Below are 11,783 nucleotides of genomic sequence, written 5' to 3'. Positions count from 1 at the left end.
ATTTTGTTTTGTTCTTTTAATAAAATAAACATAAAAAAAATAAGAGTGCATTATTCAATTTTACCGTTTTGCAAGTTCAAAGTTTTAAAGCAAAAGTATGATGTAAAAAAGTTGCAAGCTGACAGATGCATCTAATTCAATAGATATTGGCGTAAGTAATGAAAATTAAAATAGAAATTTGTTGCCATTTTTTAAGATTTTTATCGTATTACCGGATAAATGAAGACGGATTAATTGATTTGCGACTCGTTTTGGAAGGCGTCCTTAAAGTTTTAGAGAGTTTCATAAATTTGGATAGTTTCTAAAAGCCGTATATGTATGGTACGAGTATTTCACCTAGCTAAAATAAAAATAGTTTTGAAAAAAGTACCTATAGAAGATTTTAAAATATACCTGTAGAATAAGTTAGTCTTCAAAGATATACATAAATGCCATTTGATTTTTTTCAAAAACCGGCAACTCATCCTAAGACACAACTCATCCTAGGACATTTCATCCCGGAAGTGAAATATACTTGTAAGCGTACTTAACGAAAACAATTGTTTATGTATTCAACTATTTCGTTCAAAGCTTTTTCCTTTGGATAGCCTTATTTTAATTTCATATTAGAAGAACCAGGATGGAAAGTAAATTATCTGAAGATAAGAAAGAGGAAGAATATGTATGTTTAAATTTCAAGCGATCGCCTATTGGTTTTGTAGTTAGGTAGGTAGGTGTCTTAAACGAACATAAAATAGTTCCCTTGGCGTGCTCAGCTTTATGCAGATAGATAATGACATGATTATGATGATAGTGAAAGAATGTTATTGGTAGGTAGAAGGTACCTACTACAATCCAATCACATTGCTTCTTTAATACAAGTTTTCAGAGCGAACATGGAGTTATTGCGTTCGGTTTAATTTTTTCGTAAAAGTACAAGAAATTGCTATTCATGTGTTCTTTGCAGTCAGGCTCTTATACTCTTCTTAAAGAATAATATTTTAAAATCATATATACAAAAGTACCAAGATATTAATTCTTGATTGACACCTTAAAATAGATTGTTAATTAAACATATCATATACGTTAATCCGACACTGCTACTCGGCCATAGTTGCTATTTACAATAGTTATAGTTACCTATAAAAATACATAAATATGTACCAAATGCATTCATTTGAATTAAAGATAGGAATGTAATTAAAATTTCGTCAAAATAATTTACTTTAAATACAGTTAAAATAATTTAAACAAAAATATTTTAAGCTTTAAAATTTAACCTGAAAAATAAGTTTGTCTTCAAAAATTTAAATGCCATTTTATAAATCAAAAAAAACCTTAATTTTTCAAAATTTTGTTTTGAAAACCGTTAAAGCGGTTTTTTTTAAATTAATTTTGTATACATAAAATTTTTCAATTTTTCTCTAAAAATATTTTTGGTATGCAGTTGTTGAGTGATTGTAAATATACGCTATACATATGAATTTCGTAAAAAAATGTTGGCTCGTTTTTGAGATATCGAATTTTGAAAAAATAAAATTCAATATTTCTTTAGAAATCCAAAAAATAAAAAATTCCATTTTGGATCATCAAATATTTTTAAGGCAATATAAGGGCTTATTCAGAAAAAAAATTATCGAAATCAGTTCAAAAGTTGCTGAGAAAATTTAAAAACAAAATTTCGGTTTTATGAGCGATACCTTTTCTGAGCAATACAAAAATATCTTTTTCTTATTAAAAAAAGCCAAGTTACAAAACAAAATTTTAGATAAAATTTGAAAAAAAATCTATCAGTTTGTTTTTGAGAAAATTCGAATTTTCGTTTTTTGACCAAAAAATTGTATGAGGGCCACTGTTAGTTTTAATCTTAAAAAAAATGAAAAAAACGCCTAACGCGAATCTGCTCAAAACCTTAACTTCCAAGTTTGACCTGAATGAACTCAATGGTTTAGGCTGTAGGAGCGTGGACAGACAGACAAAACGGACCAAACGGAATCGCGGGACCTACTTTTTTCGACTTGTCTACCATAGTAATATTATGTTTGATTAAAATCTCGAGTTCGAAATTTTACACGAAAGTAAAAATGTTCGTTTTCGATCATTAAAGGATACTATTAAATTACATAAAAGCTTATATTTCATTAGTTATTCGCTATATTTCAAAGCTTTTTGATGAATTTTAATGATTGTTTGTGTATGTTATTCAATACTTGCCATTTGTGAAATGGGGTGGCGCAACAGTCCGTTGTGAACCAGGGCCTAGTGACTTACAACTCTCAACCATTCCTGTGTGCGAGTACTGTTGTCAGGAATGGAAGGGACCTACAATTTTAGGCCGAATCCGAACGGCAAATTTGAGAAAGCACTTTTTCATGACAAGAATTACTCTTGAAGGAATTGTCAACGCACTAACCATCATGCCACGGGTACTACACTTGCCATTTGTAGTCGATTCAATTTTAAACTTACTTTGCTTAGTTAATCGTTAGATGCCTCTTTTGAAAATATATATTTTTTTTCTTTTCAATGTTTCAATTTACAATGTGTACATTTGGTTTTTATAATTAAACATAATATATTATAACATAAATGATAATAAATATACAAAAATAATAATAATCAGTATAATAGTTATAGAACAATATTAGCAATTCCACACTACCCATGAGGTATGCTTTTCAGTGAGTTAACCGATTTTTTGATAAGGTGTTCGGTTTCCCCGGTAGGCCTATTACACCATGCTTGAAGAAAAAAATATTTAAACTTTTTTAAATACTATAATTAAAAAGTAATAAAAACAATAAAATAAATAAATAAATAAAAAACTACTTAATATCTGATATCACAGGTCGAAAATAAAATTACAAATGCATTATTGTGAGCATTTTGTTCCTGAAATTAGGTTCTTAAATTCCAGAAATAACACTATCCTCGAAATGTTATCTGGATCATCATCTTGCTCATAATGCAACCAATCTACATATATCTCCTCTTAAATTTTTGCTTGAACTAAATATTTCATTTAAACTACTATCCTCTTCTACACTACAATTGCCCCTTCTAACAATTTTAAGGTATTGAATACCCCAAATTTTCTGAAAAGCGCTCTGGAAATCTTGACAACTAAGTCGGGAAATATTTCCGTTAGCGCGCCTAATCTTACCGAAAAAAATGTCCAAACAATCCTGATTTAAATGGCGAGTGAGTAAAAACTCAAAACCCGATGAGGTAAGATGTTCCCAAAGTGATCCAAGGGATTGAATATTAAGAACCCAGCCTTTTATGAAGGAAAACTTATTGGTCACATCTTTGCGTCCTAAATCATTGCTAATTACGCGAATGGATTCAAAAAGAGAATCGGCAAACCTCAAAAATTCTTTTTTGTTTATCACTACCTGTAAATCCTTCCTGCTTCTCTTGTTGCGCTGTTTTTTTGGGAGAATTAAAAAGGTCAAAAAGATCTCCGAAAAATAAAATAAGTTCTGCAGTATGAAGCATAGTTTTAGTAACATGACTAAATTTTGAAAGGGTCTTAAACGCAGCATGAACAGTATTGCTAAAAACCTGTGTTGCAAGACGAACTTTCATTTTTTGCAAATAATTTGGCCTTATATGGTCTTGAGTCAACCTGGGACATAATTGGTATTCATTTGCACAGTCGACATCGTACAAATAGATTATATCGTTCCACGATGCTCTCTCCTGTTCTGCAAAAATTATATCGTTTTGAAGAAGACAGTTTCGAGCACTCTTTAGTAGATGATGGACATCATAAAAAGAGAATATCTTGGAAATGTTGACTTCAAAATATGGCTTTTAGGGGCTGCTGTCTAGCACCCAAACAAATTAGACGGAATATAAATTATTGTCTTGCAATGCAGTGATAGCTCTGAACAAAAGTTTTTTTTTTTTTAAAACGGACGGAGGACAATTATTCCTAACAAAATAATACGCAAGAGGATGTTTCCATCTCTTTGCTATACCTTGGACCATGATAACTAAAAACACTACTTGATGACAAGGCTGAACGAGATTCGTCATCGCCAAAATCTTCTAAACCTACAACTAAATCGCTTTTCCTATTGTAGTCAAAATGAGTTTTTAGGGACATTTCGTCAGCTGAAATGGAACAATATTTGTAAATATCTGAAAGCTGGCTCTCACTCATTTTAAGCACTTAACTTTTGACGTTGAAATCTATAGAAATAAAAATAATTGAAAGCGCCAGCATTTTAAACTCTGCACTACGTCCCTGAGGAGGCCTATCAAAATTTCTAACACTATTATCTACTATTATTCTTATATCTGCTGGCAACTTTTCTGAATCTAAACATAAAAACTCGACTTTTTCCTTTAATTTTTCTATTTCTATTTTCAGGGACAAAGCTCACAATATTTAGAGCGAATTGTTTTTGCATGCTCTACTTGCATTTCTACAACTTTTTGTTTAATCTCTTAATTTTTTTTCCTCAAGTTTACCTTTTTTAGCGTGTTGTTTCTCAACGCGGAGCATGTTTTCTTTGAAAAATCTTGAGTGCCAAATTATACGGTATTGTATCCAATATTTTCGACACCAAAAATTTCATCCAGGACAGGAGCAGAACAATCTTGGGCAACAGAATCTGGCACAGCCCACACAGGTAGACGCTTTGCTTGGTCTTTAAAATGCTTATTGCATACTCTGTGGGACTTTTTCAACTGTGCCAGATTGAGATTATCCCTCCAAATTTTTCTACTGGGGTTTTCAAAAAAATACAAATTAAAAAAGGAAATATCCAAATGTGAAATAAAAAAAACTTTTTTTATGAATTTAAATTTTAAATGTTATTTAAACCCGATTTATTAAGAAAAAGGTTTGTTTTTTGTTTCTTAAAAGTACTTTAAAATTATTGTGGCTTATCACTACTTTTTGTAGAAATAAATAAGCCTTAAAGTCTTAAAAAAAGGAACTTATTTTTTTTTTATTAATTTCTTAAATTATTTTACATTGATTTTTTGTATTAAAACTATTAAACTATGCTTAAGTGAAATAATAAAAGACTTAATGCAACTATTACTAGGACTTATTTACTATCCTGTACCGTCTACCAAGGGAAAAAAATGAGCAGCGAAACACAAAAACTGTATATGGAAAAAATTTAAAAAAAAAACAAAAAATAATTCTTTTAAAATAAATTTTGAGTTGATTTCACACAAATAATATCGATCAAAATAACAATATAATAAATATATAATGATTTACCTTGCATCGTCCTGCGGGCATCTATGAAGAGAATGATAGTCAAGACACTTCAGGACACACATTCTCTTCGATGTGGGTTGAGGTAATAGGTTGTGGTATAAATTGGCGAAAAGAAACGTTAAATTTCGTTGTCACTAAAAATTATAAAAATGTTAGGCGATTTACTTTGGTATTGATGTAATATTTACATGTATCATCAGTTTCCATGTTCATGTTGAAGATTGTTCTAAAGTAAGGAAAAAATTTTCATTTTTACTTTAATTTTCTGTTTTATGTTTGTCAAAAATAATAATCTATTTAAATAAAAACTTAAAAACCTTTTAACTCTTTTGAGAGGCACACTCAAATCCACAGCGTTTCCAACCCGAAAGCCCCAACAAACCATATTTAAAAGTCCAATTGAATTTCAGTCCTGTGACATTAAATGACGGTTGCCCGACACATTTTTCAACACATTAAACGTTCACACTTGTTGACCTGGGTTTCGTTTCACCATCTCTGACCCTAATATCATACGAAAGAAGCTAAAGGTAGTGCAGGAACAGGCACTTTAAGTCAGAGAAAAAAAAACTAAACTAGTTTTTTCTCTCTGACTAGACTAAGTAAGATGATAACAACACAAGACATTAATACAAGACAAGGACAGAAGAGAAAGAACAGATAGAAAGAACACATGATAACAGCACGCGGTAGGTTTCGAGATGGTCCCGTAATCTGTCTTCTAACCACGCTCACTGATGCTTGATTTCGGTGATCGATGGGAACCAAAGCTTTTTTTTGTTTTTTTTTAACTTTTTAGTTCATTCTTAAACCTATCTTAAAGCTAGCCTAATTTTCCATAACTTACAACTAACTTAATGGTCCCATACAGACACTCTAAGTTAAACTATAACACTAACTACTAAAGCCTTTCGGCCCTAAGATCTTTTTTACTTCAATTTATATTTTATTAATTTCTGTATTTATTAGAAAATTTTGAAAAAAAACTAATATCAATATCCTTTTTTTATATTTACTTAAAGACTACTTAAAATAAGGTCTTTAATATAAAACTTAAAACTAACTTAAACTACCTATTCTACCTATAAACTACTTAAAACTAGAACAACCACAGCAGCAAATCTAACTATCTAACATTTTTGTTTTTCATATTTTACATATTTTTTTGTCTTTTTTTATTATTTTTTTTTATTCCATGTTTTTTTAAATTGTATTTTTTGTAATTTTTTCTATTTCTATTTCTTTTTGCGCCACCATGCCTATTCTACTTAAAACTTAAATCTAAAACTATAAAACAAGTATGTAATCCGGCCAAGGCTTAAAACCCCATCCCGACTATCCACTATCAAGTGCCGATTGAAGCCACCAAAACTGGTTCTCCTGATTCACCCTATCAGTTCGGTCCCGTTCGGACACAGCCCTACTGAACCGAAGGAGCTCTGCTCCGCCTTATTATTTTATTAATTTCTTAAATTATTTTACATTGATTTTTTGTATTAAAACTATTAAACTATGCTTAAGTGAAATAATAAAAGACTTAATGCAACTATTACTAGGACTTATTTACTATCCTGTACCGTCTACCAAGGGAAAAAAATGAGCAGCGAAACACAAAAACTGTATATGGAAAAAATTAAAAAAAAAACAAAAAGGGGTTATAAAAAAATAATTCTTTTAAAATAAATTTTGAGTTGATTTCACACAAATAATATCGATTAAAATAACAATATAATAAATATATAATGATTTACTTTGCATCGTCCTGCGGGCATCTATGAAGAGAATGATAGTCAAGACACTTCAGGACACACATTCTCTTCGATGTGGGTTGAGGTAATAGGTTGTGGTATAAATTGGCGAAAAGAAACGTTAAATTTCGTTGTCACTAAAAATTATAAAAATGTTAGGCGATTTACTTTGGTATTGATGTAATATTTACATGTATCATCAGTTTCCATGTTCCTGTTGAAGATTGTTCTAAAGTAAGGAAAAAATTGTCATTTTTACTTTAATTTTCTGTTTTATGTTTGTCAAAAATAAAGCCCCAAAGCCCCAACAAACCATATTTAAAAGTCCAATAGAATTTCAGTCCTGTGACATTAAATGACGGTTGCCCGACACATTTTTCAACACATAAAACGTTCACACATGTTGACCTGGGTTTCGTTTCACCATCTCTGACCCTAATATCATACGAAAGAAGCTAAAGGTAGTGCAGGAACAGGCACTTTAAGTCAGAGAAAAAAAAACTAAACTAGTTTTTTCTCTCTGACTAGACTAAGTAAGGTGATAACAACACAAGACATTAATACAAGACAAGGACAGAAGAGAAAGAACAGATAGAAAGAACACATGACAACAGCACGCGGTAGGTTTCGAGATGGTCCCGTAATCTGTTTTCGGTGATCGATGGGAACCAAAGCTTTTTTTTGTTTTTTTTAACTTTTTAGTTCATTCTTAAACCTATCTTAAAGCTAGCCTAATTTTCCATAACTTACAACTAACTTAATGGTCCCGTACGGACAATCTAAGTTAAACTATAACACTAACTACTAATGCCTTTCGGCCCTAAGATCTTTTTTACTTCAATTTATATTTTATTAATTTCTGTATTTATTAGAAAATTTTGAAAAAAAAACTAATATCAATATCCTTTTTTTATATTTACTTAAAGACTACTTAAAATAAGGTCTTTAATATAAAACTTAAAACTAACTTAAACTACCTATTCTACCTATAAACTACTTAAAACTAGAACAACCACAGCAGCAAATCTAACTATCTAACATTTTTGTTTTTCATATTTTACATATTTTTTTGTCTTTTTTTATTATTTTTTTTTATTCCATGTTTTTTTAAATTTTATTTTTTGTATTTTTTTTTATTTCTATTTCTTTTTGCGCCACCATGCCTATTCTACTTAAAACTTAAATCTAAAACTATAAAACAAGTATGTAATCTGGCCAAGGCTTAAAACCATATCCCGACTATCCACTATCAAGTGCCGATTGAAGCCACCAAAACTGATTCTCCTGATTCACCCTATCAGTTCGGTCCCGTTCGGACACAGCCCTACTGAACCGAAGGAGCTCTGCTCCACCTTGTGCCATGACGTCCCGATTGTATGGGAGTCGCCTATCCACGGTTTTTCGTTTGACGTGGTAGATTAACGGAACTGCCAATCTATCCTGTATCAGACCGCATTTGTCTAAAAAGAAGAATGCCTCTGGTGGAATGAACCCACTCAAGCGTGCACTTTCAAAATACTCGTCGTTCGGATAGAACGCCCCGATAATTGTTGGTCAAAGACATAGCTCTATCAATGTGACCTCGAACGAGTTTTATCACGAAGTTGTCAATTCTGTTGATTCGAGCCCCGTTGCATAGGACCTCGTTGGAATAGTAATACACATAAGAAGATTCGGCTGTTCGATATAAGCCGGTACAGCGTCGTAAAGACTGCCGCTCGAACACCCGAAACTTCTCCATCTGGGAAGGGGCAACGTTGAACCACACAGGACAACCATAAACGATCATTGGCCGTATGAGGGCCATGTAGCAAATTACCTTCACTCTGAACTCAAGCCGACTGCTGTAAAACAGCCGTTTCGTCACAGCGAAGTCTAATCTGGGCCTGGTAAGAGCAGCATTTATATGTCTGTCGAAATATAAATACTGATCTATCCAGATACTGAGGTACTTCACTACACTTTTGCTCGCTAATGGCTGCCGTGAAGATCAACGATGACCATCTTGAGCCAATTCTTGCACGTATCCCTCGTGGCCTTAGCCAACTGAGTCCGGAACAGAATTGTCTCCGACTTCTGGGCATTTATTTTCAGTTTCCAGTCGTCGCAATATCGCTGAATCTTGTCGAAATCACTCTGCAAGAGAATTCTAATAACCTCAACCTTTCGGGCCGTTCTGTACGCAATTAGATGATCGTCGGCGTACGCAATTGCCTTTCCAAGATTACCTATCAGATAGCTTTTTTGAGAATGTTGAGGTAGAAGTTACATTGCCACTTTTGACAACAAACTTTCTACCGTTAAGCATATCATAAAGTATATACAATAATGGCTTGCTTATGCCAAGCCTGCTCAGTTTTAGGTAAAGACCCTCTAACCATACGGTGTCAAAGGCCTTTTCCAAATCAACCAGAACAGCACCTGTGCATTATTGTTTTGATTTATTCCATTGGATATCAGAAACGAGTTTAGACGCAGCATAAATTGTGTCATGACCCGCCTTGAATCCGAACTGTTTATCCGGAATTATTTTGTTGTCCGCAGCCCACTTAGTCAGAGCCCTATTAATGATCTTTTCGAAAACTTTGCTGATGCTCGGAAGAAGACTTATCGACCGATGTTTTGACTGGTTGGAGTTGCCCTTTCCCTTTTTCGGGAGAGGATGAACCACAGCGGTCTTCCAATGTACTGGATAATATGCATTATTCAGTGCACTATTGAAGAGCGTGGTGTAAATGTCAATTGCCTCCATCGGTAAATGTCTTAGTACAACATTGGATATACCATCGACACCTGCTGACTTTTTTATTTTTTATTGAATTGAAGATGAGTTGAAGCTCAACCTTCGTTACTAACAAGAGACTTGGTCCCGTTTGCTCGGTGATTTTGGCATTTGCCAAGGAATCGTCGTTGAAACGCATGAAACCGCGGTTCTCAAATCGCCATCCCAGTACTTATTAATTGATAGCCTGTTATTCTCCTTAATCAACAGATTGACATTTTTTATTGACGACTTCAGTGCAGAGATGGCAGGAATGCCATCTTGATTTACTACATTTAATGTTAATGTAGTTAATTGAAGTTAACGTAGTTAAATGTAGCAGACGTAGCAGTAGACGTCAAAACGTAGTTTGAAATGTCCATTCAACCACCAAATTGACAAATTGCATCGAAAAGATAACTGTGAAAGTGTGAAAAACGAACTCTCGAAAATTCGGAAAATTGATAGATATCATATACACTATACTCTTAAAATGAACGACAAAAACAGATGATTATTAAATTTGCAATTTTCTTTCATAGAACCTCGAATTCCTTGATTTAGTTCATTTACGCAACATTTTTGGTTCTTATGTATAGTTCAGTGTTTTTCAATCGTTAGTCGTTACTTATTCACTCGTTTTTTTAATTCTTTTTGAAATTCAACGTTTTTTGTGAAGGTAGCACACGTAACAAATTTAGGGTAGGAAATGAAACAATTCAAACGTGTAGTTTATCCAATTAACTACACGTAGTTTACCGAGTAGATTACCTGACGTAATCTACTCTGCCATCTCTACTTCAGTGTCCTAACCCCCAAGTCGTGTGGGTCTGTCAGTCGTCTGTACAAGTTTTTGAGTCTTGTCAGTAAGCCACTCTTGTGCCTACGTAGTACGTCAATTGTCGCGTTTCTGTAACCGTCCATTTGATCCCGTTCTTTGTTCTTTGGAATTGTCCGTTCCATCGTTTGTTTGTTTTATTGTTTCGTTATTGTTTATCTGTTGTAAATGTTGGTCAATTTCTGTATTTGGCATGTTTCTTTTGTTTGGTGGGGCTATGTCACTCGAACGAAGTTCTCTCGCTAAGGCGTTGGTGAAACGAGGCCAACGCATCTTACTGTAATTGTAAGAATGCGTTGCAACGTATTCTTCCAATTCCATGCGTTCATTCGGAATCTGCATAACAGCAGCCAGTCCACAGTGATCACTGTCGTACTCGACTGTCTGTAAGCAGTTTCGAGGCTGATAACCCACTTTGTCTGTTAATGTCAGTCTGGTGTCGTACAGCAAAAGATCCAGAAAGGAGACACTTCTTGGACACGATGGCTTTTCAGTAGTCAGCAGGTCGACGCCATATTCAACGCTGTAAAGATTCATCAAATTAAAAAGATGGTTACCTCTGGGATTATTATGTTGATTTCCCCAATCTTCATGTTTTGCGTTCAAATCACCGGCCAAGATGAAATAGTTTTTTTCCAAGCTCAGTTTCAGTTCCCTAAAAAGAATCTCGAGTTCTGAATTAAAGTAAGTAACCTGCGGAGCTCCAGCCGCATAAGCCGAATCATATACATCCGCTTCCCTTGAGAGAGAGATGCATACAAAGCAATTCATTGTTGTATATGACTTTATAATTAATGCCTTTTCGTATAAAGAGAGCGACACCGCCCCCTTGAGTGCAGTCGGGCCGGTCTCTTCTTACGATATTGTAATTTTTATGAGTCAATTTGTGTTTGTGGGTTAGCTTAGTTTTGCTAGCCATAAACACATCGGGACTGTAGTCTTTCAACAATTGGAACATATTGGCTCTTCGTTCAATCCCTATCAGTGAATTTACATTCACAGCTAGGACTTTTAGGCGCGTCTCCGGCAGCGCGCCCATTATGGTCTAAATTGCGCCAGGCCAGGCAACAAAGAGTAGAGATGATTTACCCTTTTGCCTTGCTCCTTTATCTGACTTTGCAGTCCTGTTAGTTGACCTTGAATGCTCAACAACAAGTTTAAAATGTCAGGCTGCACCTCTAGTGCGTTAGGCACAGGGGCCTTTGGGGCAACCGT

The 11,783-nt window shown here is 33.7% G+C and overlaps 1 long non-coding RNA gene across 1 annotated transcript; it reads right to left on the bottom strand.

The window, feature by feature from the left end:
- Nucleotides 1-6,459: 6,459 nt before the first annotated feature.
- Nucleotides 6,460-7,844, bottom strand: LOC129942495 (uncharacterized). Its single transcript, XR_008781044.1, has 2 exons — nucleotides 6,973-7,844; nucleotides 6,460-6,838 (listed from the first exon to the last, which is right to left on the bottom strand). It is a non-coding gene; the product is annotated as an uncharacterized LOC129942495 (long non-coding RNA).
- Nucleotides 7,845-11,783: the final 3,939 nt, after the last annotated feature.

The sequence above is a fragment of the Eupeodes corollae genome, chromosome 1 (genome assembly GCF_945859685.1).
Source record: "Eupeodes corollae chromosome 1, idEupCoro1.1, whole genome shotgun sequence".
Lineage (NCBI taxonomy): Eukaryota > Metazoa > Arthropoda > Insecta > Diptera > Syrphidae > Eupeodes > Eupeodes corollae.
This window is presented reverse-complemented; position numbering and strand designations above follow the sequence as displayed.